The sequence below is a fragment of the Suricata suricatta genome, chromosome 14, assembly GCF_006229205.1.
Source record: "Suricata suricatta isolate VVHF042 chromosome 14, meerkat_22Aug2017_6uvM2_HiC, whole genome shotgun sequence".
NCBI lineage: Eukaryota > Metazoa > Chordata > Mammalia > Carnivora > Herpestidae > Suricata > Suricata suricatta.
In genome coordinates, this window is record NC_043713.1 from 52804777 (window position 1) to 52829184 (window position 24408).

The window sequence follows — 24408 nt, forward strand, 5'->3', positions numbered from 1 at the left end:
ATTTTTTTTTTAAATAGTTTATTGTCAAATTGGTTCCCATACAACACCCAGTGCTCTTCCCCTTAAGTGCCCTCCACCATCACCACCACCTCTTTTCCTCCCTCCCCCTTCCCCTTCAACCCTCAATTCATTTTCAGTATTCAATAGTCTCTCAAGTTTTGCATCTCTCTCTCTCCCCAACTCTCTTTCCCTCTTCCCCTCCCCCTGGTCCTCCATTAGGTTTCTCCTGTTTTCCTGTTAGACCTATAAGTGCAAACATATGGTTTCTGTCCTTCCCTGCCTGACTTATTTCACTTAGCGTGACACCCTCAAGGTCCATCCAGTTTCCTACAAATGGCCAGATTTCATTCTTTCTCATTGCCATGTAGTACTCTATTGCGTATACTCCAGATGTGTACCACATCTTCTTGATCCATTCATCAGGTGATGGACATGTAGGCTTTTTGCATGTTTTGGCTATTGTTGACATTGCTGCTATAAACATTGGGGTACATGTGCTCCTATGCATCAGTATTTTTGTATCTCTTGGGTAAATCCCTAGCAGTGCTGTTGCTGGGTCATAGGGGAGGTCTATGGATAGTGTTTTTGAGAAACCTCCATACTGTTTTCCAGAGCGGCTGCACCAGTTTACATTCCCACCAACAGTGTAGGAGGGTGCCCGTCTCTCCACACCCTCGCCAGCATCTATAGTCTCTTGATTTGTTCATTTTTTTAATGCAACTTTAGAGAGAGAGAAAATAATCAATTCTCTTAGAACATACAAGCTAGGTGAGATGCTAGAAAAACAGCTCAAGAGCTTCCTTTGGAAGAGTTACATATCACCCCTCTGGGTTCTCCCAGTATCTCTATGTACTTATTACAACAAATTGCCAAATTTTGTTTATATACTGGTCTCTCCAGGAGGTGGTACTTTTACACTCCAGGACCAAACATAGTACATGGCAAATAATGCATCACTAAATGTTTTTGAAATACTAGGCTGATGCTATCATCTAATAGGTCCCTCATTTACTTTAATTCCCTAGAAAATCATTCTGGCTGTCAGGTGCTCATCAACTTTATTTATTCATTTTTATTAGTATATACATAATTGTAATGACTTTAAGGCTGAGTCCACCTGATGGATTAAAAAGTGGTTCCAGAAATTATGAATAATAATGTATATTTTTCTGTGTGAATTATACAAAGTGTAAGACATAGAAAATTTCTACAAATCCTTCTTGGACACTTTATTTCCAAGATTTTTAACCCATGCAACTGTTTAAAATCTCTCATGTTCCTTACTAGTGTTCACTTACTCCCCAACACCATCCCTTACTTATACCCCAACACCACTCCCTTACTTACCTCCCAGCATGACTCCATTACTTACCCCCAACATCACTCCTTACCCCCCAACACCATCCCAGTGCTTACCCCCATGCCACCCCATGACTTACCTGCAATATCACTCCATTACTTACTCCCAAAACCATCCCATTACTTAATCCCTAGATTACTCCTTATACCCAACACTATCACATTACTTTAAAAACTCATTACTTTAATAAACATTACTCCTTATTCCATAATGCCATCATCTTTATTACTTACCCCCTAACAACACCCCATTACTTGCCCTTAGTACCATCCCATTACTTAACCCCAACACCACCTCCCAAAACACCACTCCACTACTTACCCCCTATCACCACCCCACTATTTACTCAACACTATCTCCATTACTTAACCCCCAACACCACTGCATTTTCCTTATTCTCCCATGTTCCCATCATCACATTTATCAGTCTCCCTGTCCAATAATATATCCCTCGGCACTGCCCCCACAAATACAGTTCATCTTCAACTTCTTTTGTTACACTTACTACCTACCTAGTTTATATAAAACATACTCGACTTCCTCCACATGCTTCTTCATGTTCAGATTTTAACTGTTCATCATTATAATCACATGATTTATAGTCATTTGACTTCAGTGTGTATTTCATGTCACTGAAACCTCTGTGGAACACCAGGCTCATCTGAAATAATAGTACACAGAATATTAGTCCTATCGGTTGACACAAGGGTAAACAGAACTGGAGAGAGGTGCATATTACATGCCACAGAACACATTGTTGGCAAAGTAATGGTAGGAAGAGAAGCAGCTTCCTGTGAATTGCCTTCAAAGGCTCAATAAAGACTAAAGCACTTCCTTCCCAACTCTGATGTTCCTTTGCAGCCCTGATCCCCATCTCTGAGAAACTCTCCCTCCCTAATACTCACTTGCAGAATTAGTGACCCCGTTCAGACTTAGCCCAGCATCCTGTAACACCTCATCACCCTACTAACCTCAGTGGATTGAATCCTACCCTTTCTTTCTTTCTCATTAGCCTGTGAGTTCACTGAAATAGGGATGATGCTATTTCTAAAGATTATTTCCAAACACTTATTAGAAGTTGACATAATTGTAGGATTCAGACTTAAAACCACAATTTTAAACTCAACTTCCTCAACTAATAATGACTTAAACTTCATGTTCAAACGTGTCTTGCTATTATAAGCAAGAAATTTAAATTATTGAGAACTTTGTTACCTCCTATTAATTCTCTGGAAAAACATTTATTAAGAACCAATATTTGACAAATCTTTATTGAAAAACTCTATGCTAGGATGCTCAGAGAGAGAATAATGGGGACAGATTGAAGCATTTTCCAAATGGTGATCCAGAATGGCATTAGTGGGGATACCTGGGTGCCTCAGTCAACTAAGCATCTGACTTTGGCTCAAGTCATGATCTCATGGTTTGTGAGTTGAAGTCCCACATCAGGCTTGTTTATGTCAGCACAGAGCCCACTTCAGGTCCTCTGTCCCTCTGTCTCTGCCCCTACCCTGCTTGTGTTTTCTCAAAAATAAATAAAACATTAAAAAAAAGAAGAATGGCATTAATGAGGGGGGAAAACAGCAGACATGTGAAAGGAGTCCAGAGGAGAGACAAGGCAAAATTCCAGGTGGATTGAACAAAATAGCTTAGAAAATATTTGTTATTCATAAACTTTTACCTGAACATATGTAACTGTATGATGTGAACTTCCCAATTTCAATTTCAGAATTTTTAATAAACTATTTTAGCCTCTGTATACTCCATACATATGTATGCAAATTAAGTTTAAGAACATAACTAATAAAAATTGAATTTGAATTTTCAGTGTAGGACCCCTATAGATTGAAAAATAGCCAAGCCTTTGGCCATTTACTTTCTGTCTTCAACAAATTAATGCCTTACTATTAGTACATTATGGTAACTAGTACCTGTCTAGAACTTTCACTACATTTATGTGCTAGGTCAATTAAGACATTCGAATTCATCTGGGGTCAGAAATGTAAATTCTGAAGGAAAAAGCATTAGAGATAATCTATATGGAAATACGGGAAGAAGGATTTAAGATACTCCATTTATACAATGCTTCATAAGTTGCATTCAGTGTTATGTATACCTTTATTCATTTCCTCTCGTTATCTGCTGGCAGATCTACTTATACAGATATAGTTTATCTGAGGCAGAGATACAATCTTACACAGCCAAATTACTAATTCCTTAAAAACGTACAGTTAAAGAAAAAAGCTAAAGGAGCATTCTACTGCTCTATAAGTCAGTCGAATCACCTTGTTCTCGAGTCAAGGATACAACAATGTTGATTTACCAATGTGTGTTTAAACAGTTGGAAGTTTTTTAATTCCATCCTGCTGGATTGCAAAGCATCCCAAGAAGTGAGAAGCAAGAAGCTCTTCCTTTCAAGGCTATCTTAGGAGGATGATCTGACATCTTTGTTTCCCCTCTCCGCTGAAGTCCTGATCTGAACCTTGTTAACAGATGTGGCAGGTTGGTTCATTGTGTTCTCTAAATTGTGCTCCTGATTGAAGACCTCATCTGTGTTTGTGCTTCTTTGTCTTTGAAGAATGTTCTCATTTATCCTTTCAAATAGATTACTCAATGGGAAACAGCTCAAGCTTCTCTTGCAGCCAACAGACCCTTTCCTGGAAAGAAGAGACTGATTTTCTTCAGAGCGAGCAGATGGTCACACCCCTAGAAGGTCCCACTGAGACTCACCTCTGTCACACAAAATTTCTCTGACAAGCAGCAAAAGCCAGGTAGAAAGCAAATGTCAAGCCAGATACAGCCTACTTATGCACTTGGTTCATATGCCATCAAAATGCCTGCATCCTGAATGAACCCATTGAAGCAGGTACTAGTAAAAATCAAGGGAAAACTCAACAAAACAAAACAAAAGGACCCACTGAGATTCTTTACTATGATGGACATTATAGAACAAAAGTAGTTTTGCCTTCAAACTAGAAGGTCGTGATTTCAACAGAAGTCATTCTATTTCTTTTGTGTTCTCCAAGTATGAGATATAGGGAAACAGGAGGTAGACATTAAAGAAAAGTAAGCAAAGTGTTACTTCCAGAAATTTCCAAGTAACTATCACTTTCTTGGGTCAGCTGGACTTTAAATTCAACGATTTAAATCAAGAGGACATTATAACTTGCAGGCAACTGGAGTTACACTTCTGAGAGTTATGAGTTTCTCACATTACAGCTTATCTAATTTCCATTTCACTCTGCATCTCTTGGATGCCAACCAAGTGTCAGGCACTGGGTTAGGCACCAGGGGAGTACAGAACCTAGTGCTAACAGACCTCAGTCCAATGACCAGCTCTATCCGAGGAAGTTCTGTGGCCTAAGAATATATTCTATAAAGCATATCACTGTCTACAGAGGGCTGGCATCATGTGCTTAGTATGCAGGAAGCCTTCAGTAAGACATACAATCACCATTATTATTCTAGCAGTATTACTGCAGGAAGATAAGTTTACAAGAAACATGCTTTGTGTTATAATTCGTAGTATGGTAAAAAACACAACTAGCTATGATGCATTATGGTAGATACCATTTCTGAGGAGCAGAGAGACAGCTGTTAAAACAGAGAGGAGGAAAGAATGACAAGACTGTGAAAGTAATCCCACACCTCACCTGAGTCTTTGTCAAATCCTAACATTTCAAGTGAAGGTCTGAATTAAAAACAAAAACAAACAGGAAAAACAAAAACAAAAACCCACCTTATTTTGTTCTAGACCAGAAATCTATCAAAGAATAGTACTTCAATGATCCCTTTCATCAGACCCAACTTTTTATAGCTCTTAATCCTAATACTGTCAGAGAAGTATTCATTATGTTTACTGTTTGCTGTCTGTCTCCTCCTGCTTGACTGTAAATCCCTTGAGGGCAGGCGTCTTTTATCCTTGTTCAGGACTGGATTTAAAGCACCTAGAATAATGCCTGGCATATACTAATTTTTCAATAAATTGTTGTTGATTAAATGAGTAAATGAATGAATCGGTAATTCCCATCATCCACTAGTGGGCATCTTCAGACTCTGAAATGCATATGAGTGAAGTAAGCCAGGCAGAGAAGGACAGAAACCATATGTTTGCACTCATAGGTCTAGCAGGAAAACAAGAGAGACCTAATGGAGAACCAGGGGGAACGGAGGAGGGAGAGAGAGTTGGGGAGAGAGAGGGATGCAGAACTTGAGAGACTATTGAAAGCTGAGAATGAACTGAGGGTTGGGGGGGAGGGGGGGAAGACAGGTGGTGGTGATGGAGGAGGGCACTTGAGGGGAAGAGCACTGGGTGTTGTATGGAAAACAATTTGACAAAATATTATGAAAAAAAAAGAAAATATAGGGAAATAAACTAGATGAGTTCAAGTGGAAAAAAAAAAAAGAATCTGAAATGCATAGAAAAAAGGTCTAGCAAAAATGACCTAAGTACAAGGAAATACAGTTCTACCTATCACTCTTAACCTACAACATCTGACTTAGAAATAACATATATTTCTTGCTCCATACTAGACTTTTCTTCCTTTATTCAAATTTAAGTAGAGAAATAGCTTATATAAATGTAGACCTTTAACAATTATTAGTGCTAATGAGTATGAACTTTTGGTTCCCTCATCCCCTCACTGGATTCTGATCCTGGATCAATGAAAATCATATCTCTGTGAGTATTCCTGGGAGTATCGCCCAGGGTCTGACCACCAGCAGAAGCAGAGAGCTCCTAACTCCATGGTAAAAGGAGTAATGTGTGTTCCCGGTCAAAATTTAGAATTCCTTTTTTTCACAGATATAGAGTCCTGAATTTTTGATAGATATGGCATTCATTAGAGTAATACTGCTCATAGAAAATGGGTTTAACTACTCTAGAAATTTAATTTTAGAAATCAGCCACCACTAGATAGCACAATCTCTCTGGGATAATCCTGTTTGATGTCCAAAAATATTCATCTTATAAGCACAACTTTGGAACACATCTTATCTGTAAATTAGTATTGTCAACATTTAACTTACATTTAATGTGACTTTATCATCTCTCTACAGAGCATTTCAAGCCACTTTCTGTGTGCCAACATTTCTACACAAAAGGAATTCCTGAAAGAATTCCTTGAGAAAAGGTATTTTCCTTGAGAAAAGGTATTTTGTTTGATGTTCTACGGGGTTTTAAACCTCAATCACAGGATAAGAAATACTGCCTTACTGTAATAGATTAAAATTTTTCAACCCAAATAATTTAGATACAATTGTCCAGAAACACGTTTTTAATGAAAAACAAAACAGGATTTCCCCACCTGACCAATCATTAAATGTTCTCATTATTATTTGTACTGGTTTTCATTTGCTGCACCTTCTCTAGGAGAAACTGTGGGCTAAACACATGCTGACAGGGAGGCAAAAGATACACCTGCAGAGCATGGGAGGTGGGCCCAATCAGAACACACATGCGCTCCACCCGCCAGTGTACGACTAGGCGGCACGCACCATGACCTTTCAGAGATGCTCCTCTGTAAGGATCAAGAAAAGCTTCCTTTTTCTGGGCTAACCTTTGGATTGTTTCCCTGTCCTCTCCTGTCCTAGTCAACAGGTACTCTGGCCAGAGTAAAATAAAATTCACATTTTGAATGTTGTTTGAAATGCACTGAATTATTTCATGACTGAATTGTCACACACTTCATCCCCCTTGGGAAGAAAGACATCACTGATGTTTTTGGTAATCTCACATCATCAGACAAGGCTGGGCTATAAGGGCTGGGGGCTTCGTTCCCTACAGATATTACTTAGCGTCTGGAGCATACAGGCGACACTGGAAGTGTCTCCTACAAGATCACAAAGTCCAGTGGGTGCTCAATTACTCAATAAATGCCAGCTATTGCTCAACTTGCTCAGCAAATTGCTATCACTGGCATCAGATAATAAAAGAAAATGAAATAAGTTCTAGGAATTTTCTATAAGAGAAGAAGTATTTCATGAATACACAGTTCGGTTTTGTTTTTTAATTCTTGGTGCTACTTTGATGTTAAAAGACTGGTTGGCGGATTAGCTCTTAAAGATAAAATATATCATTAATAACCACATGTATTAAGTGTTCCCCATGCATCCACCATTGAACTAGATACTTTACGCAGGTTGCTTCATGGAATCCTTTCAAAAACTCCAAAATGTAAATTTAATTATCCTTATTTCTCAGATCAGAAAACTGGGCTCAGAATAATTAACTTGCTCAAAGTCATCTAGCTAGTTAGATGTCTCAGGATAGTAGAATCAGGACTGGGGTTGGGGGAACAGTCCTATCCGGAACACACAAACAGCTGCTAGCATCATGAAGCTACTGATCACCTTCCAGCAATAATTCCCTAGTCAACACCTCAAATTTTGTCATTTCCTAAAACGGAATTTTGGGTTTTTTAATGTTTACTAATTTTTGAGAGACAGAGCAAAAGCTGGGGGAGGGGCAGGAAGAGAGGGAGACGGAATCTGAAGCAGGCTCCAGGCTCTGAGCTGTCAGCACAGAGCCTGACATGGGGCTCAAACCCATGAACTGTCAGATCATGACCTGAGCCAAAGTCAGACCACAACCAGCTGAGCCACTCAGGCACCCCCTCAACCAATCTTAGTTTTTAATGTTTTCCAAGTTGCCCACAGGACATGTCCAATATTTGTCTTAAAAAGCAACACAAACAGGGGTGCATGGGTGGCTAGTTGGTTGAGCTTTCGATTTTTGATTTTGGCTCAGCTCATGATCCCAGGGTTGTGGGATCGAACCCCTCCCATGTTTACCATGAAGCCTGCTTGGGATTCTCTCCCTCTCTTCTCTTTTCTTCTGTCCCTCTCCCCTGCTCACAGGCTCTCTATCTCTAAACATCACACACACACACACACACACACACACACACACACACAGATACACACACACACACACACACACACACGAGCTCAATTGACTCACTAAGAATGAGCTCCCTATGCCAAATACTTATATGTCTGGCAATTCACTAATCCCAGTGTCCTCACCCTCTACGTTTCCACTCACCCAATGTCATCTTCAGTAACTTTACCAATCATCAAGAAAGCAGCCATAACCCATTGAAAACTCACTCTTCTGGCTCTTGCTTTTGGGCTTTAGAGAGATTCAAAAACACCTAAGAAAACACATCCCTTAAAGGATCTTAAAATCTAGGAGTATTCACACAAAAAGTTTAAAATGTAAATCATAGAGTAAATGATCCAGAAAAATGCAACTCGAATTCAGAATCGAGTTTACCCTGGGCTTCATGTGGGGTGCCTGGGTGACTCAGTCAGTTAAGCAAATGACTATTTTGTCTTGGGTCATGATCTCAAACTCAGGGGGGACTGCTTGGGATTCTCTCTCTCTTCCAGTATCTCTGTGCCCCCTCCCCTCTCAAAATAAATAAATACGTTCACATAAAGTACAATAAAATAATAAAATACTTCATATGAGAGGTGGTATTTGACCTTTCAGGAGAGAGGGCTTTGAAACAATCATCTTAAAAGAAATCCCTGCCTGTGGCAAAATATTCAAACTATCTTGAAGGACATGAAAGGGGAAAAATTCCTTGACTTTCCTTGTCCGAGCCCTAGGAGAATCTGTAAGCAATTCGTCAAGTAGACAGAATTTAAAATACATGGAAAGAAACAAAGAGGAGAGAGTAGCCAGAATGGCACAGTCCTGACGAGTAGGGGTGGTTATGGCAGAGAGGAGGTTCCATGTAACAGGTTGATGATGAAACGGAGCTCAGCAATGAAGGGAGCCCACTGTGTCTCTGGCATTCATTCCACCCAGGTGTCTGACAGCCAAGTGTGGTCCTGGTTTGTGCTCAGATCTAAGAGATTCAGGCAAGCGCAAAGGGATGTGGCTACTGTCCTCACTGGTCTCAAGGACAAAGTCTGAGGAGTCTCACAATGACTTGGACAGTTCATTAAAAAGTAAATCCTGATCCAAGTGTAATCAGGAGACCCTGCAGACAAGAAGTGCCATTAGGAGACTTCTGTGCATTCCATGCATAAAACAATGAAGACCAAAGGCAAGCAGCATCAGCAGAATTCACACAACTAATTCAAACTTTCATTCCATGAGGAAGATATTAAGACCAAAAGAAGGCATGTGTCTTGCCCAAATTTGGAATATAATGAAAGGCTTTATAAAATAATTATTGATAAGAAAGTCTTAAAGAACTAAATGTGAAAATAAAACCTTAACAGTTTATAAGATATGAAAGGATAATGTCTATATCACTTTGGAATCAGAAAAGGTATCTTTTTTTTTTGAAAGAGAGAGAGACAGAGTATGTGTGGAGGAAAGGCAGAAAGAAAGGGAGATGCAGACTCCATGAGCAGGTTCCCGGCTCTGAGCTATCAGCACAGAGCCCCATATGGGGCCTGAACCCATGAACCACAAGATCATGACCTGAGCCAAAGTTGGACACTTAATCCACTGAGCCACCCAGGCACCTGGAAAAAATTTCTTAAACAAGTTATTTTAGCTATACCATAAAGCCTAAAAAATGCATAGATTTTAAATTTTAAAAAGATTATTTTGGGAGAACCTGAGTGGCTCAGTCGGTTAAGTGTCCAACTCTTGATTTCAGCTCAGGTCATGATCTCACAGTTTGTGAGATCAAGCCCCACATCGGGCTCCATACTGACAGCATAGAGCCTTCTTGGGATTCTCTCTGTCTCTCTGTCTCTCTGTCTCTCTCTCTCTCTCTCTCTCTCTCAAAATAAGTAAATAAACAATTAAAAATAAATACAAATAGATAAGAAATAAAAAGATAATTTTCAATGGCCAACAAGTAGATGAAAAGATGCTCAACCTGACTTATCAGGGAAATGCAAATCAAAACCACAGTGAGATATCACTTCACACTTGTCCAAATGGCTAAAATCAAGAAGACCAGAAACAATATGTGTTGGCAAGAATGTGGAGAAAAAGGAACCCCCATGCACGGTTGGTGGGAATACAAACTGGTGCAGCTATTGTGAAAACCAGTATGGAGATTCCTTTAAAGATTAAGTATAGAATTACTGCATGATCCAGCAATTGCACTACTGGGTATTTATCCAAAGAATACAAAAACACTAATTTGAAAGGCTATCTGCACCCCTATGTTTATTGCAGCATTATTTACAATAGCCAAGATATGGAAGCGAGCCAAACATCCATTCACAGATAATGGATAAAGATGTGGTATACATACACAGTAAAATGTTGGCCATAAAAAAGAATTAAACGTTGTCATTTGCAACAACATAGATGGATCTAGAGAGTATAATGTTAAGTGAAATAAGTCAGTAAGAGAAAGACAAATATATGGTTTCACTCATATGGGAATTTAAGAAACAAAACAAAGAAACAAAGAACAAAAGACCAATAAATCAGACTCTTAAATATACAGAACTGGTGATTGCGGGGGCGCGGGGGTTAAATAGGCAAAGGGAAGTTAGAGTACACTTACAATGATGAGGATAAGTAATGTATAGAATTGTTGAATCACTATATTGTACATGTTAAATTAATCACTCAAAGACATCATAAAAATGAAAAGACAAGCCACCAATTGGGAGTAGTTGGTTGAAATGCAGATTACAGAAAAAACTCTGATATTCAGAATATGCAAATAACTCTTACAAATCAGTAACTTCGTTTTTAAAGCTGTGGGAAAATGGACAACATGTATGAGTAAGCATTCCAAAGAGACCTGAATGGTAATCAAGAGAGGAAAGAAATGGTCAACATTACTAGCAGTTAATCAGGGAGCAACACATTTAAAGTACAAGGAGCTGTCATTTCACATTCATAATACTGGCAAAAAATAAAATGGATCACCAAGTACTGGCAAAGATATGGGGGGAAGGGGGCTCTTCTAGATTCCCAGTGGGAATATAAAGAAGTAAAATACTTTTTGGTAATTCAGCATTATCCACTAAATGTGAAGGCACAAATCCCAGCCTTCTATAATTCCACTCCTACGGAGATGCGCTAAGAGAAGTCCCCTCTGTTAGCACAAGACAAGTGTATACATGAATGTTCACGGCAGCCTTGTTGGAAAGTACCCTAACTGTCTACTGAGAGAAGATTGATACATTAATCATGATATATTATTTGATGGAATACCATATTGCAAGAGAAATGACTAAATAGGATCTATGTATATCCACAAAATACTAATCAATTAAAGAAAGGTGAAAAAGACTACAGAGCAATTTACTATTTATATGGCTTACAAACAGCAAAACAAGACTATATTGCTTAAGTACACACATACACAGCAAAGCATAAGGAAATAAATGGGAATGATAAACACAAAATTCAGTACGGGCATACATCATTTTACTGCACTTTATTGCATTTTTTTTAAACAAATTGAAGGTCTGTGGCAACCCTGCATTATGCAAGTACATTGGCACCATTTTTTCAAACGGCATTTGCTTACTTCATGTCTCTGTGTCACATTTTGGTAATCCTCGCCATATTTCAAATTTTTTATTATTATTATATTTGTTACGATGATCAGTCAACTCTGCCATTACTTTGTAATTGGTCCGGGGCACCATGAACCATACACGTATAAGATGATGAACTTAATCTATCCATGTCATGTGTGTTCTGTCTCCTCTACCGACCAGCCAGACCCTTTCTCCTTGGGCTTCCCTATTCCCTGAGACACAACAATATTGAAATTAGAAAAGTTAATAGCCTTACAATGACCTCTAAGCTTTCAAGTGAAAGGAAGTAGTCAATCAATGTGGCAAACCTCACTGTCTTCTTTTTCTTTAAAAAAAATTTAATGTTTATTTATTTTTGAAAGAGAGAGGAGGGAGGGGCAGAGAGAGAAGGAAACAGAGGATCTCAAGCAGGCTCTGTGCTATCACCATGGATGTGGGGCTCGAACCCAAGAACCACATGATAGAACTATAGAGACAACTATGAGAGTACCACTGAGGGGAGATATACTTGGAGAAAGAGTACTCTGGGAGTATCAACAGTATGTGTCATGACTTATTTCATCACATGGAGGGGGGTGAATACATAGGTGTTTATTTCAATATTTATTTAGTTTTTTGGTGTCACTAAAATATTTCACAGTAATTTGTAATTAATAATAAAGAACTGAAAAATAGTTTGCAACACGGGTATAGGGTAAAAGAGAAAGAAAGGAGTCAAATATTACTTAGAATTTGTTCCAAAATACTTCTCATGTCTTCTTTTCTCCCACGGTTACTTCCATAGACCTGGTTCCCTTCATTTATGTCCCAATTAATGCAACAGCATTAATTTCTCTTTGTGCTAATCTGGTGATAGACAGACCTACTTCCATCAGTTTAAGAGGCCACTTCTCTGCATCACTGTCTATTCCAAATCCTTCCAGGTTCCTATCAACTCTAAGCATTCTCCATCCTTCTCAACCAAATTCATCTCCAGATCTAATTCAAATGCACCAGTGGAGCCAGAGCAGAGAACCGTCTCCTTGAACCAGAAATATACCAAGTTGGTTTGCATTTCCATATCTTTGTAAGTATTTTTGCCTTATCTGAAAAGTCATCCCTTCCATTTAACTCTAACCCAACTGGGAAAGCCCAGTTTAAGATCCTCCTCTTTAGGGAACATCTCACAATGATCCCATCCTTTGTTGAGCTTTGTCATTCCATAAAAGCCCAGGGTCAGTATGACTGGTCTCACGTATTTGAGCCCTTAGTTTGATTTTATAACATGTTCTTACTAAGTATTTTCTACATTTTAATCTTATTCTTTGGATTAGGTTTTAAGAAACTCAAGGATTTGAACAATGTTTCCACTTCTGTATTCTGCACACTAATGACTACACAAGAGATTCTAATTTGGTTTGTCTGTTTGCCCTTACTTGGAGATCATATACATGCCGATATCTACATCAACCATCTATATCCCTTAGGACTCTTATCAAAGCAAGATAATTTAACACATCAACAAAAGAAAAGCAAATCTGGAGAAATTATTACACATTATAGTTTATAATAACATGAGCCATGTCCATGTTGAGTTTTACTTCTCCTCATTTAAGGCTGAACAGTGGATCCAGCATCAAAAGCAGGGTTCCATGTGGCATATTAAGCATATCCAAGTGGGTGGCCCAACAACCACATCATTCAAGTATCTCAGAAGCACAGAGTGGGATAGAATATACTACATGCCTGGCTGCAAAGTAGCATTAAAAAAATCATGGAACTACTCAGAAAGCTGTGATTCCATATAATTATATGTGGCAGATTCCAACATCACCTCTGAATGAGAGCCACCCACACAGGTTCGAATTACATATACAGAAATCAGCCTCAAGCAAGAAAGTCTGTTGTATCCACTTCTCTCCTTCCCCCTAGATTGTTCTCTCATCCTTGTGATCTGATTCCCTCTTTCAATGTCCATTGAACATCTGTATCCCTTCCATATGCAGCTCCTATACTCACCATTGTCTCTGAGCTTATGGTCTCATAGAGGTAGACAGGCACATGAACAGACAATGAAATACAAAACTAAGAAACAAATATGTATCAGATTCCACAGAGACATAGTTGAGTGCTTGATTCTTTGGGGATTTGGGGTGGCCAGTGAGAGAGGAGTTAGGAGTTTGGGGAGGGGAGCACTCAGAACACCAGCAGATGGAATGGTTAAGCTATTCATATGTTTATTTTGAGTAAGAAAGGGGAGGAAGTAAAGAGGATGGGGGGTTTTGTTTCTGTTTTATTTGTTTTGTTTTTTAATCCTTGTCTTACTTCAGAACCTCCCTCTGTTTTCCAGCAGACTGTAGTTTTCCTGGTTGGGAAATGCAGTACCAACCAACCTGGTACAGGTTGGCCACTCTGGGATCAGGCCTGTGTTTTCCAGGTATTATCAGAGTAGAGAATGCAAAATTTAATAAGGCAGGAGGCTTGTAAAAGCCACATGATATTACCCTCAGAGTTACGGTCCTTACACAGTTAGAATACAGATTTGCATTCCCTCCCTTGTTTATTAATTCATTCACTTCCCTGGTGTTCACTGACCACTTGCTAAGTGCCAGGGACTGTGCTAGGCACTGGTGACATTGGTGAAAAGCTATATTTAGTTCTTGATCTCAAGGAATGCACAGTTCAGTGGGGAACACAGGTCATTGGATAATCATAAAAGTCAAAGCATCGTTATTTACTGTAAAAGGATCATGAAAAAAGTATAAAGCACTCAAACTGCATTCAACAGGAGAGCCTCAGTGACTAAATTAAATGTTCCGCTAGGTCTAGGAAAGAGGAAATAATATGAGAAACTGTTCCAGGGAGAGCAGACATCTCATCCTGCTTCGCAGAAGCTATAGAACCAAGTGAGTCTCTAAATGGCCTAGAATAAACTCCCAAATATGTTACTGATTCAAGATCCTGTCCCTACCCACAGCCACCCCACTCCCACCTCCCCGCCCCTTGGGCTCTAATGGAAAAGAGCATCCCTGTTTGAAAGAATGAAAAGGTTACTTTGCCTGGGTTAATGTCTGGGAAAGGAGCTTCTAAGGGAGTGACTACGCCTTGCCTTTTTACTAGAGTAGTATGATGAATGGTATCATGGAAGAGGTGTTTGCAAAGTCTGAGACATGATCAAAATGCCATTTGCCTCTGAAACTGCAGCATGTGTTTTGTAAAGAAATCTCAGTGTGATGTAGCAGGGAAATTTTTAATCCAGAAATAGACTTCCTTCTGACTTTCCACTGAAATTGAAACTAAGGAAGAAACGGTCTCCAGAAAAAGGGTATATGTAATCTTGAGGTCAGAGCAAGGGTTAATGGCAGTTGTCCTATAATATACTAATAAACGTTCTCCAGTAGTAGAATGAAAAGGGAAGTTACTCTAGCAGATGTTTTCAAATTAGCCAAAACCGTGTCACAGAGCAAAGCAGCAGAGCTGGAAGCACGCCCAGAGAGAGAGACCTCCCCACAAGCTGCCTGAAGGAGCCATTTAAATGTCTCTGAGTCTTCCCTGTGCAGACTGGGAGGGTGCAGACTAGGACACACGAGCTGGGGAGGGAACCAGCCCCACCAGAAACCCTCATCTCCTAATTGCTTATCCAGGGCTTCGATTAGCCCCTCCTCTGCTGAATACTAAGAAAATCTGGCAGGACTGGGCAGTTCATACACTGCCAAACTACACTCTTCATGCTGGCTTTTGTGTTGCTGCTTACAAATCCAACAAAAAAAAATGTTGAGAGAAGATCTAGAAATGGTCAATGACAACGGGTGAGCAAACTCTGATAAGTGCATATAAAAATGAATAGTTTAGCTGGGCAAACTCCACGGGGAAGGTGGGTTTGCATCTTCACAGCAGATGCAGAGCACTGATACATCATTGCCAACACCCCCAAGTGGGGCAATCATATCCCAGTTTAACTGATTCTCATTTAGCCAAGAAAAGGTCCAGGAATCTAGGCCAAAGATCTATGGCTCTATGTCCAGAGGGCCTCCGGTGCATGAGCTGGTCTTCTGAAGTGGCACAGCACTCCTTACCTGCAACTCATTAAATCCTAGGGAAAGGAGAAAACAATAAACACCAACCTTTAAGTCTACAAAGGAAGAGAATAACTCTAGTCTCTTACCAGTACACCAGCTGTCTGGCCCCTGCCATTCACTAGAATGAAGAATATAAAATTGATCTCATATGCAATAGCAACCTCATGTGTGTGTGTGTGTGTGTGTGTGTGTGTGTGTGTGTGTGTAATAAATGTACATAAGTGCTTTAATACTTCATGTATTAATGGTATATAATACATTAATAATTAATTTTCTATTAAAACTATTTTGCATAAAACAAATATGTGTTAGAAGAAAAGGAACTGGTATCTGGTATCTCATCCAATAAGTTATCAGTGGATATTTAATAAATGGAAACAAATGACTGAGACCTGTTCTAAATCCTCCTCTGTGTCCTCTGTGGTAGTAGAAGGACGGTCTCTCTAATTCCTGAAAGACCACACATCTAGAGAAAGTCACCTTCATTGGGCAGTAAGAGAAATCAACCTACAAATTCCCCAGGATTTAAAAAGGAGGTAGGGAGGGGAACCTGGGTAGCTCAGTGGCCTCTGACTTATGCTCAGGTTATGATCAAGGTTCCGGAGTTGGAGCCTCACATTGGGCTCTGTGCTGACAGCTTGGAGCCTGGAGTCTGCTTCAGATTCTGTGTTTCCCTCTCTTTCTCCTCTTCTCTCTCCCCTCAAAAAACAAACAAACAAACATTAAAAAATAAACATAAAAAGGAGGCATTGAGAAAGTCATTCAGGGCAGGTGGGGGTAGTGAAATGATTCTTTTCTTTGAAAATGGAGAATTACAAGTCTTTAGGATCGTCTGGAAATAAAAGACAGCACATGACACAGGGTGCTTTTGAAACTCCAAGCATATTGGCAGCACAAAAATTTTTAGAATGCTTGAAAAGGGCATTCTTGTGATTGTGTTTCTGTCTTTTGTATCTGTATTTCTTTAAAATAAAAACATGGGGTGCCTGGGTGGCTCAGCAGGTTAAGCATCCGGCTTCGGCTCAGGTCATGATCTCCTGGTTAGTGGGTTCGAGCTCCACATTGGGCTCTGTGCTGACCGCTAGCTCAGAGCCTGGAGCCTGTTTTTTTGGATTCTGTGTCTCCCTCTCTCTCTCTCTGACCCTCCCCTGCTCACACTGTCTCTCTCTGTCTCTCAAAAATAAAAAAAATAAAAATAAAAAATAAAATAAAACGTCTTAACCAAACAACATACCACGTATGTAAGACATAGATGAGAGAGGTGGGGGGTCGGAGAGTGTTAAGATTTCTGAAAAGTCCCGGTAGCCTTTCAGCTTTAGTGGTGCTGCTCTTTTAGCAGGGGGAAAATAATTACAAGGAAAAAGAGAAAAGAAACAAAAGGACTTACAACAGCATTGTTTCCTTAAATTAAGCAAAGAGAGGCAAGTGTGCTTTCTATAGAGATGAACTCTTCATAAAAGCCCTCCAGTTCAATGAACGCTTCCCAAGAAAAACTTCACAGGGAGCAGAGCTGGTCTGATAAAGGGTGGAGCTAATTGTGGGAATGATCAAGAAGACACCATCACAGGAGTTGGAGCCTACCATATAAACTTCACTACAAAAACACTCATTTGGATAGCATTCGATTATTTCTCAATTCAAAATATTATATGAAATCTAATTCAGAAGGTTGATTTTTGTTTGTTTGTTTCCAGAAGTTGCTATACAAAGAATATGGCCCTTGCCTCAGTTAAGCTGTAGCTGAAACTACTATTGTGCTACATCCCTCTAAATACGTAGTTAGTATAAATTCAATTTCCCTCTTCCCAGTTTTAATTTTATATTTAAAAAAAATAATGAGGGCGCCTAGGCGGTTCAGTCAGTTGAGCATCTGACTTCAGCTCAGGTCATGATCTCACAGTCCATGGGTTCGAGCCTTGCATTGGGCTCTGTGCTGACAGCTCAGAGCCTGGAGTGTGCTTTGGATTCTGTGTCCCTCCCTCTCTCGCTCTGCCCCTCCCTCACTCATCCTCCCTCCCTCCCTCTCCCTACCTCCCTCCCTCCCTCCCTCTCTCTCTCTCTCTCTCTCTCTCTCAAGAACAAATAAAACATTTAAAAAGTTTTTAAATATAATGAATATAGAGGGCTATATGGAATGAAGGCACACATACCGAACAGACTTAATTAAATCAAGGTGTATGCAATTCATCTTTCCAAGTTTGATTCAATAGGACATTTAAGCTTAGAAAGATTTAGAAAGTAGAATACCACTTAGTTTTTGGCTATTTTTCTATAAGGGGTATGCAATATTTTGAGAAAAAGGTCTTCCTTTCAATAATTATTGATATGTTTCTTCAAGGTTTTAGTTCTGGCAGAATAAAGTTTATGTTGAAGGAGAAATTAAAGATGCTAAGCCATGAAAATTCCCCATCGGGAAAACTCATGTACATGTTATCTCTCAAAAGCACAACAGCTCATGTGTTATTTGAAGAGTTTTGTCAGAAAATCACTTCACAGCCTTTTAAGGAATCTCTTAACCAGTTCATTTTGCCAATTATACTGCCTATAATGTTTGAGATAAGATACTTCATTTGGGAAACTAAGACTAGAAGCCCTAATAGAAACATACAGAGAAATAGAGAGATAGGCATAATTTTTTTAATGTCCTATATTTGCAAATGTGCTTAAGTCTCTTCTCATTTAAGTAGCATTTTCTTTTAAATGAGTCAGGGTTTTTGTTTTTTTTTTCCAAAGTAGTCCTGGGATTTTAGATCTGAAACTTGTAATATTTCAAAGCAGTGCCTTCACCTACTGCAACTTTAAACTGAAGTGATATATAAAAAGGAGATTAATAACATAGCTATTGATACCAGTTTCTATGAAATTATCTATTTCCTCTTTATGCCAGAATATATATTTTCTGAACTGCGTGATTTTTATGACCCAAACATTTAAGTGTCATATATTTTGCATAGATACAGGCAACGTGTTTTTATTGCTTTGAATTTCCTTTGTAAAAATTTAAGCAAAGAAAACTTTATTCTCTTGACATTATATAAATTGAGATACTTATAAGATTTCTTGTTTCCATGTTTTTTCCATCCAAGTTGGAATAACAACGAGTGCTATATATGCAAAATTACATTGGCCAATAGAAAGTTGCTTCCTGAAACTGAAATTCTGCTATAAATAACATTCAAAAAGCAGTTAGGTCCTTCCTGGTAAAAATAAATTTACAAGATGTTTGCATTGGGTCCTAAAATCGTTTTCCTAGTTCGCATCCCACGGTCTGACTACAACTCAGTTCGATCCATCACCGCTTTACAAAGCCATTCATGAACACTATAAAAGATAAAGATCTATTTTTAATTGTCACTTTAATTACGCCTTTCATCCTCGTAATTCCATAACTTCACATGTTATGCCAAGGGAGGCAGAACGCGTCGGTCTCTCATGAACCCAAGCCAGGCTCACGGTGTCAGGAGTGTCAATAGAGTCCTGCTGGAATCCGTGAAAGAAGTCACATCTACCCACCCGCGTCCCAGTCCCTGGGCCACTTCAAGCCCCCTCCCCTCCGCACGCCCTCCCCCCTGGTTTTCAGACAGAAAATTCCGCAGCGCTACCAGCCGGGAGGAAGGCGAGCCCGGGAGCCGGGGCGGGAGCCGCGCTCGGGGACAGGCACTCAGTGTCTCGGGCGCGGGCACCCGAACAGCGGGTCGCCGCTTCCCACGGCCTCCCGGGGGCCACCGGGTGAAGCAGGGACAGCTCGCCTTCCTCCGGGAGCGCAGCAGCGGGAGTCCTGAATGCAGGGTCTTCATCTCCGCGCGGCCCTCCGAAGGTCGCTCCCGCAGCTGCAGCCGCCCCTCAATGAAAGTGCAATTTGTTATCTCTCCCAGCCCGGAGGAGAAGTCCGGGTTTGGTCTCGGCTCCAGCCCCGCTCATTCAGTTCACTGAATGCCGCGTCTCAAGGTTGGCCGCGCGATTCGCCGAGAATTGGCCTCGGCCGCGGGCGGGGGGCGAATCTACAGTGACCTCCCCCTTGAATCCCATCCTCTGTGTGTGTGTCTCTCTTTCTGTACCTCGTTCTCCCCCTGCGTGCTTCTATCTGTCTCTCTTTGTGTCTCTGTTCTCTGGCTTTCTCTTTTACGCGCGCGCGCACACACGCACACACACCCGGGAGGAGGCTCTCTCCACAACCAAAGCCAAAATGTCACCTAAAAAGCAAGTGCAACAACTTGCTTGGCAAACGACCCAGGAGCCTGCTGAGAAGTCCCCTGCAGTGAGCAGCCCCCTCCTCCCCTGCAAGGTGCACCAGGGCTTGCGGGCGGGGGGAGGTGTGAATTTGGCCGGTGGAGATGACGGGAACTAGTGTTCTCCCCTCCCCCTTCCAGGACCCTGTCGCAATTAGAAATCCGTCCCCTCCCCGGGCCCCAAGAGGGAGCCGCAAGGACCTCAAGCCCAGAGAGGGACGCGCTGGCCCCCGGGTTCCCGGGGTCCCCAGGGGTCCGGGAGCGCACCCCAGGCGGCGGATGGCGAAGGAGAAGCGGGCCAAGGGAGCCCAGCCCATCGTCCCTCCGCGGGCGAGAGGAGCGGCGACCGCGCCGCGGTCAAGAGACACCCAGGGCGCTGCGATCGCGGCGGCGGCGGCGGCCCGGGCTCCGGTGGCTGCCACCACGCGCTCACGCCCAGCCCCGCAGCGCAGCCCGCCGTTACCTGGCCGCTGCCCGCAGTCCGGCCCTGGATCCCGGTGTCCGTCCGTCGGTCCCACGAGCCTCGGAAGGAGGACGAAAAAGGGCGTCCCCGCGGCCCGGGCAGGGTCTCAGCGAGGTGACGGGAAGCGCTCGAGAGATGAGCAGAGGCGGCTGCGACCGCTCCCGCCGCTAATACCGCCGACTTCCCGGGGCCGGGGGTGTCGGAGAGGCCGTGTCCTCGGGATTGCGGCGCCGGGAGCGCAGCGCTCGCCTCTGGCGCGGAGGCTGAGCGCCGGGACGCGGCGAGCTGGGGCGGCGAGGCTGGGCTGGTCACCCGCCCCTGGGTGCATGTTAATACGGTGGGGAGGAGGAGTCCCGCGCTTCCTCCGCCCAACCACCGGAGCCGGCGGGCGGGCGGCGGCCGCGGCCCGGAGCCAGCCGCTCCCGCCCGCCCCAGCTACTACGGCGCGGCCGCTCGCCCTGGCCCCAGCCCAGGCACGTGCGCCGAGGCCGCGGGGCGGCGCCCGGCCTCTCCCCGAGCGCGCTCCGGGCCTGCGGCTTCGGCCCGCTCAGCCTTGCGGTGGCGAGTGCGCTCACCGCGCTCAGACCCGACCGCCGGGAAAGCCCCGCATCCCTGGGACCGAACCGAGACGCGGCCACCCGTTGGTGGGCGTGCCCCATCCGTTCCCTGGCGCAGCGTCTCCGGAGAATTGAGCCTTCTCTTCTACTCCGGCCAGTCGCCGTCCCTAACCTTGTCTTCTGAAGACAGGGACTCGGGAGAACTCTTAACAGTTTTTTTTATCACAGGACGTTAAGTTGGCCAGGAGAGGGTTTGCTGTCCTGTCCTCTCTATCCTCAGGGCCCCTATTAGAATTTTTGAAGAAGTTATCGCCAAGGAGGAGACCAGGTAGACTCACAAGAACGTTCAAACCCAGGGCCATTACTTTCCAACCGTTATTCCTCGGAACCTCAGTTTCCCTGTCTATACAAAGATAGCTCTTGAGTGGGAGGGTGGGTGTGGATTGGATGACACAATATTTACTCCATCAGTTCTTTTAGTACTGACCGAAAGATAATCACAAATATGAATCCCTTTTCCTCCTGTCGTCGGACCTCAGTAAACTCCCCACTATACACCCCATGTGTAGAGTGGGCCCGCAGGCCTGTTCACAGAGGCTGAGGACCGGGCGCCTAGTGCTCTGCAAATAGAATCCGCGTGGCTTCAAAGTAAGAATAGAGATAGTACGAATAGGTAAACTGAGATGTGGGTCGAAGAGAAAAGTCAATTAAGTATTTATGGAGCTCCTACTCTACCCACTTAAGTATCATTCTTCTAGATAATCGTTAAAATGATCATGGTTAATCACGGTCTTCCTGTTTTCCTCTCCTCAAAAAAAAAAAATGTCTTTATGGAGAATGTCCTTTGTTCCATAACTCCCAGAGAGAACATTATGCCAAAGAGTATATAATCTTCTTTATGTAATTTTACCCATAAAGTTATAGCATAAGATTTAGCATCTGCTTTGTGTGATATCTAATTATAAATATTAATAGAATATCCTTTTTAAGGAAACACTTCTAAAAATGCAGAGAAGTGAAAACCGGTTTCCATAAAAATATGACTCAGATAAATAATCGCTTTTCCGCAATTTCACTGAGTGATTTTCCATTAAGGAAAAATTTTTTTTAAACCACTAAACAGCCAAAGGAAGGGTGGTAAATTCTAAGCATTGGAGTACCATAATCGCCAATGCTTTAACAAATCTCTAAAAGATATCCCAGGCAGTTCAAGAATGGATACACAGGGGCGCCTGGGTGGCTCAGTGGGTTAAGCTTCCGACTTCCGCTCAGGTCATGATCTCAGGGTTCATGGGTTTGAGACCTGTGTCAGGCTCTGTGCTGACAGCTCAGAGCCTGGAGCCTGGCTTCAGATTTTGTATCTCCCTCTCTCTGGCCCTCCCTTTCTCACATTGTCTCTCTCTCTCTAAAAAATAAAAATAAAACATTTAAAAAAATGAGTGGTTACATAGAGGCATCTAATGCTTCAAATAAGATTCCACGAAAAGGCAAACTAAAAAAAATTAGCCTTCCTAATCTGGAAAAAGCAACTACCTTGCCTTTCCAGACCTGTAAATATGTTTAATCCATAGAATTTTAATGAGGTCATATAACTCAAATTAGGGGACATTAGTGAATAAAATTTCTTGAAGCAGAAAATCAATTATCTTATAAAATTCTTGTGGTAGATTTAACCTAGCAATGATATTATCTATGTAACACTACGATGATTACTGTTTTCTAACTGTAAGCGACAGAACCAAAGTTGGCTAACTTAAGAGAAAGCAATTTATTGGAAGGAAATGGAAACTTCCAGAACTGAAGGAAGGGCTGGAAAATGGTCTTAGAACCCAGCAGGCTTTATGGCAATACTGGAGGCCTAGGAGGCCTAAAAGACAGGAATGGTTTGGTTTGGTGCTACATGGTCAACATGAAAAAGCGCCAGCTGTTTCTTCCGGCATTACCAGGTCAAGAGTCAAGTCACAGGGGAGAACGTTTGACAGGCCAGACTTCAGTCAGGTAGTAGCTTTCTGGCTGTGCCCGGATAGGGAGGGAAAAGGTTTGATTTTTTGCCTTCCAGAATGAAATATCACCTTTCCATAATAACACGTGACTGGCAAGTGTAAAACAAATTCAGGTAGCTATTAAGAAGGAGAATTTGATGCTGAGGTGACAAAGAAAAAGAAAAATGTCTGTTATATTGGCTGGCTATGAAATTCACATAATACATAGAATTGCTGAGAAATAAATAGTGATATTGTGCAAGTAAAACACTTATTTTGTGGTTATTGTACTTATGCTTCTTTTTAGTTAAGGACTGCTATTTGAATACATGTATGGCCAGTTACCTTATTTATATTTATAGTGTCTATACTGTTGCAGTTCAGGGCTAGCAATTGTGTTCATTTCTAGTCATAGTGTGGTAGCTAGAAAGCGGCCCTGGAAAGATGTCCACATCCTAATCCCTGGAACAAGTAAATGTTACTTTCATGACAATCTATAGATATGATTCAGTTAAGGGTCTTGAGATGTGAAGTTTATCCTATATTAGCCTGATGGGCCAGATGTAATCACAAGGGCCCTTATGAGAGAAGAACGAGAAAGTCAAAGGCAGAAGTCAAAGATAGATGATGGAAGCAGAGGTTGACCAATGCAGTTGGAAGACGGAGGAAGGCCACCATGAGTAAAGGAATACAGAGAGTCTCTAGAGGTTAGAAAAGGTAAAGAAATGATTCTCCCGTAGAGCCTCCAGAAAGAATGCCAGTCTGCTAACATCTTAATTTTAGCCCAGCTACATTGATTTCAGACTTCCGATCTCCAGAACTGTAAAATAATAAATGCAAGGTTCTAGTAATTAGTAAGAGTAGCCACAGGAAACTAATATAGATAGCACCCTCTCCAAACCATACTGTTGGTAGCAGGCAGCATGAGAGCCCTTACTATAGAAAAAATACAGCAAGGTATAGCTGCTTTTGGAGGAGATAACTTAAAGGAGGCTAAGTCAGCAATACATTGGTAAGAACAGAAAATTGGAGACCATTGTCAGGTAGCATTACTATCCAGAAGTGTCCATGTTTGGTTAAATCAAAATGGGGACATTGCTCCCAGACCACAATACGGTCAAACAAGTAAAATTCCATTAAGACAAAGTAGAATTGTTAAAGAAGAAAGAACTGGAAGGGAACCTAAATGGTCAGTGTGAAAGACTCACAAGCTTCTTCTGCATTAATAAAGCATTCTGATTCATTCTCATGGTTCTAAGGAACATTTAAATGGTGATCTC

The 24408-nt window shown here is 41.6% G+C and overlaps 1 protein-coding gene across 4 annotated transcripts in view; it reads right to left on the reverse strand.

Annotated features, from left to right (window-relative positions):
• Window positions 1-20879, reverse strand: part of DLGAP1 (DLG associated protein 1) — an 868306-nt gene extending 847427 nt beyond the window's left edge. For all 4 annotated transcript variants that reach the window (XM_029921991.1, XM_029921989.1, XM_029921990.1 and 1 more), the window contains exon 1: window positions 20590-20879. The gene's annotated coding sequence lies outside the window, so the exon portion shown is untranslated. The remainder of the gene's footprint in view (window positions 1-20589) is intronic.
• Between the last annotated feature and the right edge of the window lie 3529 nt (window positions 20880-24408).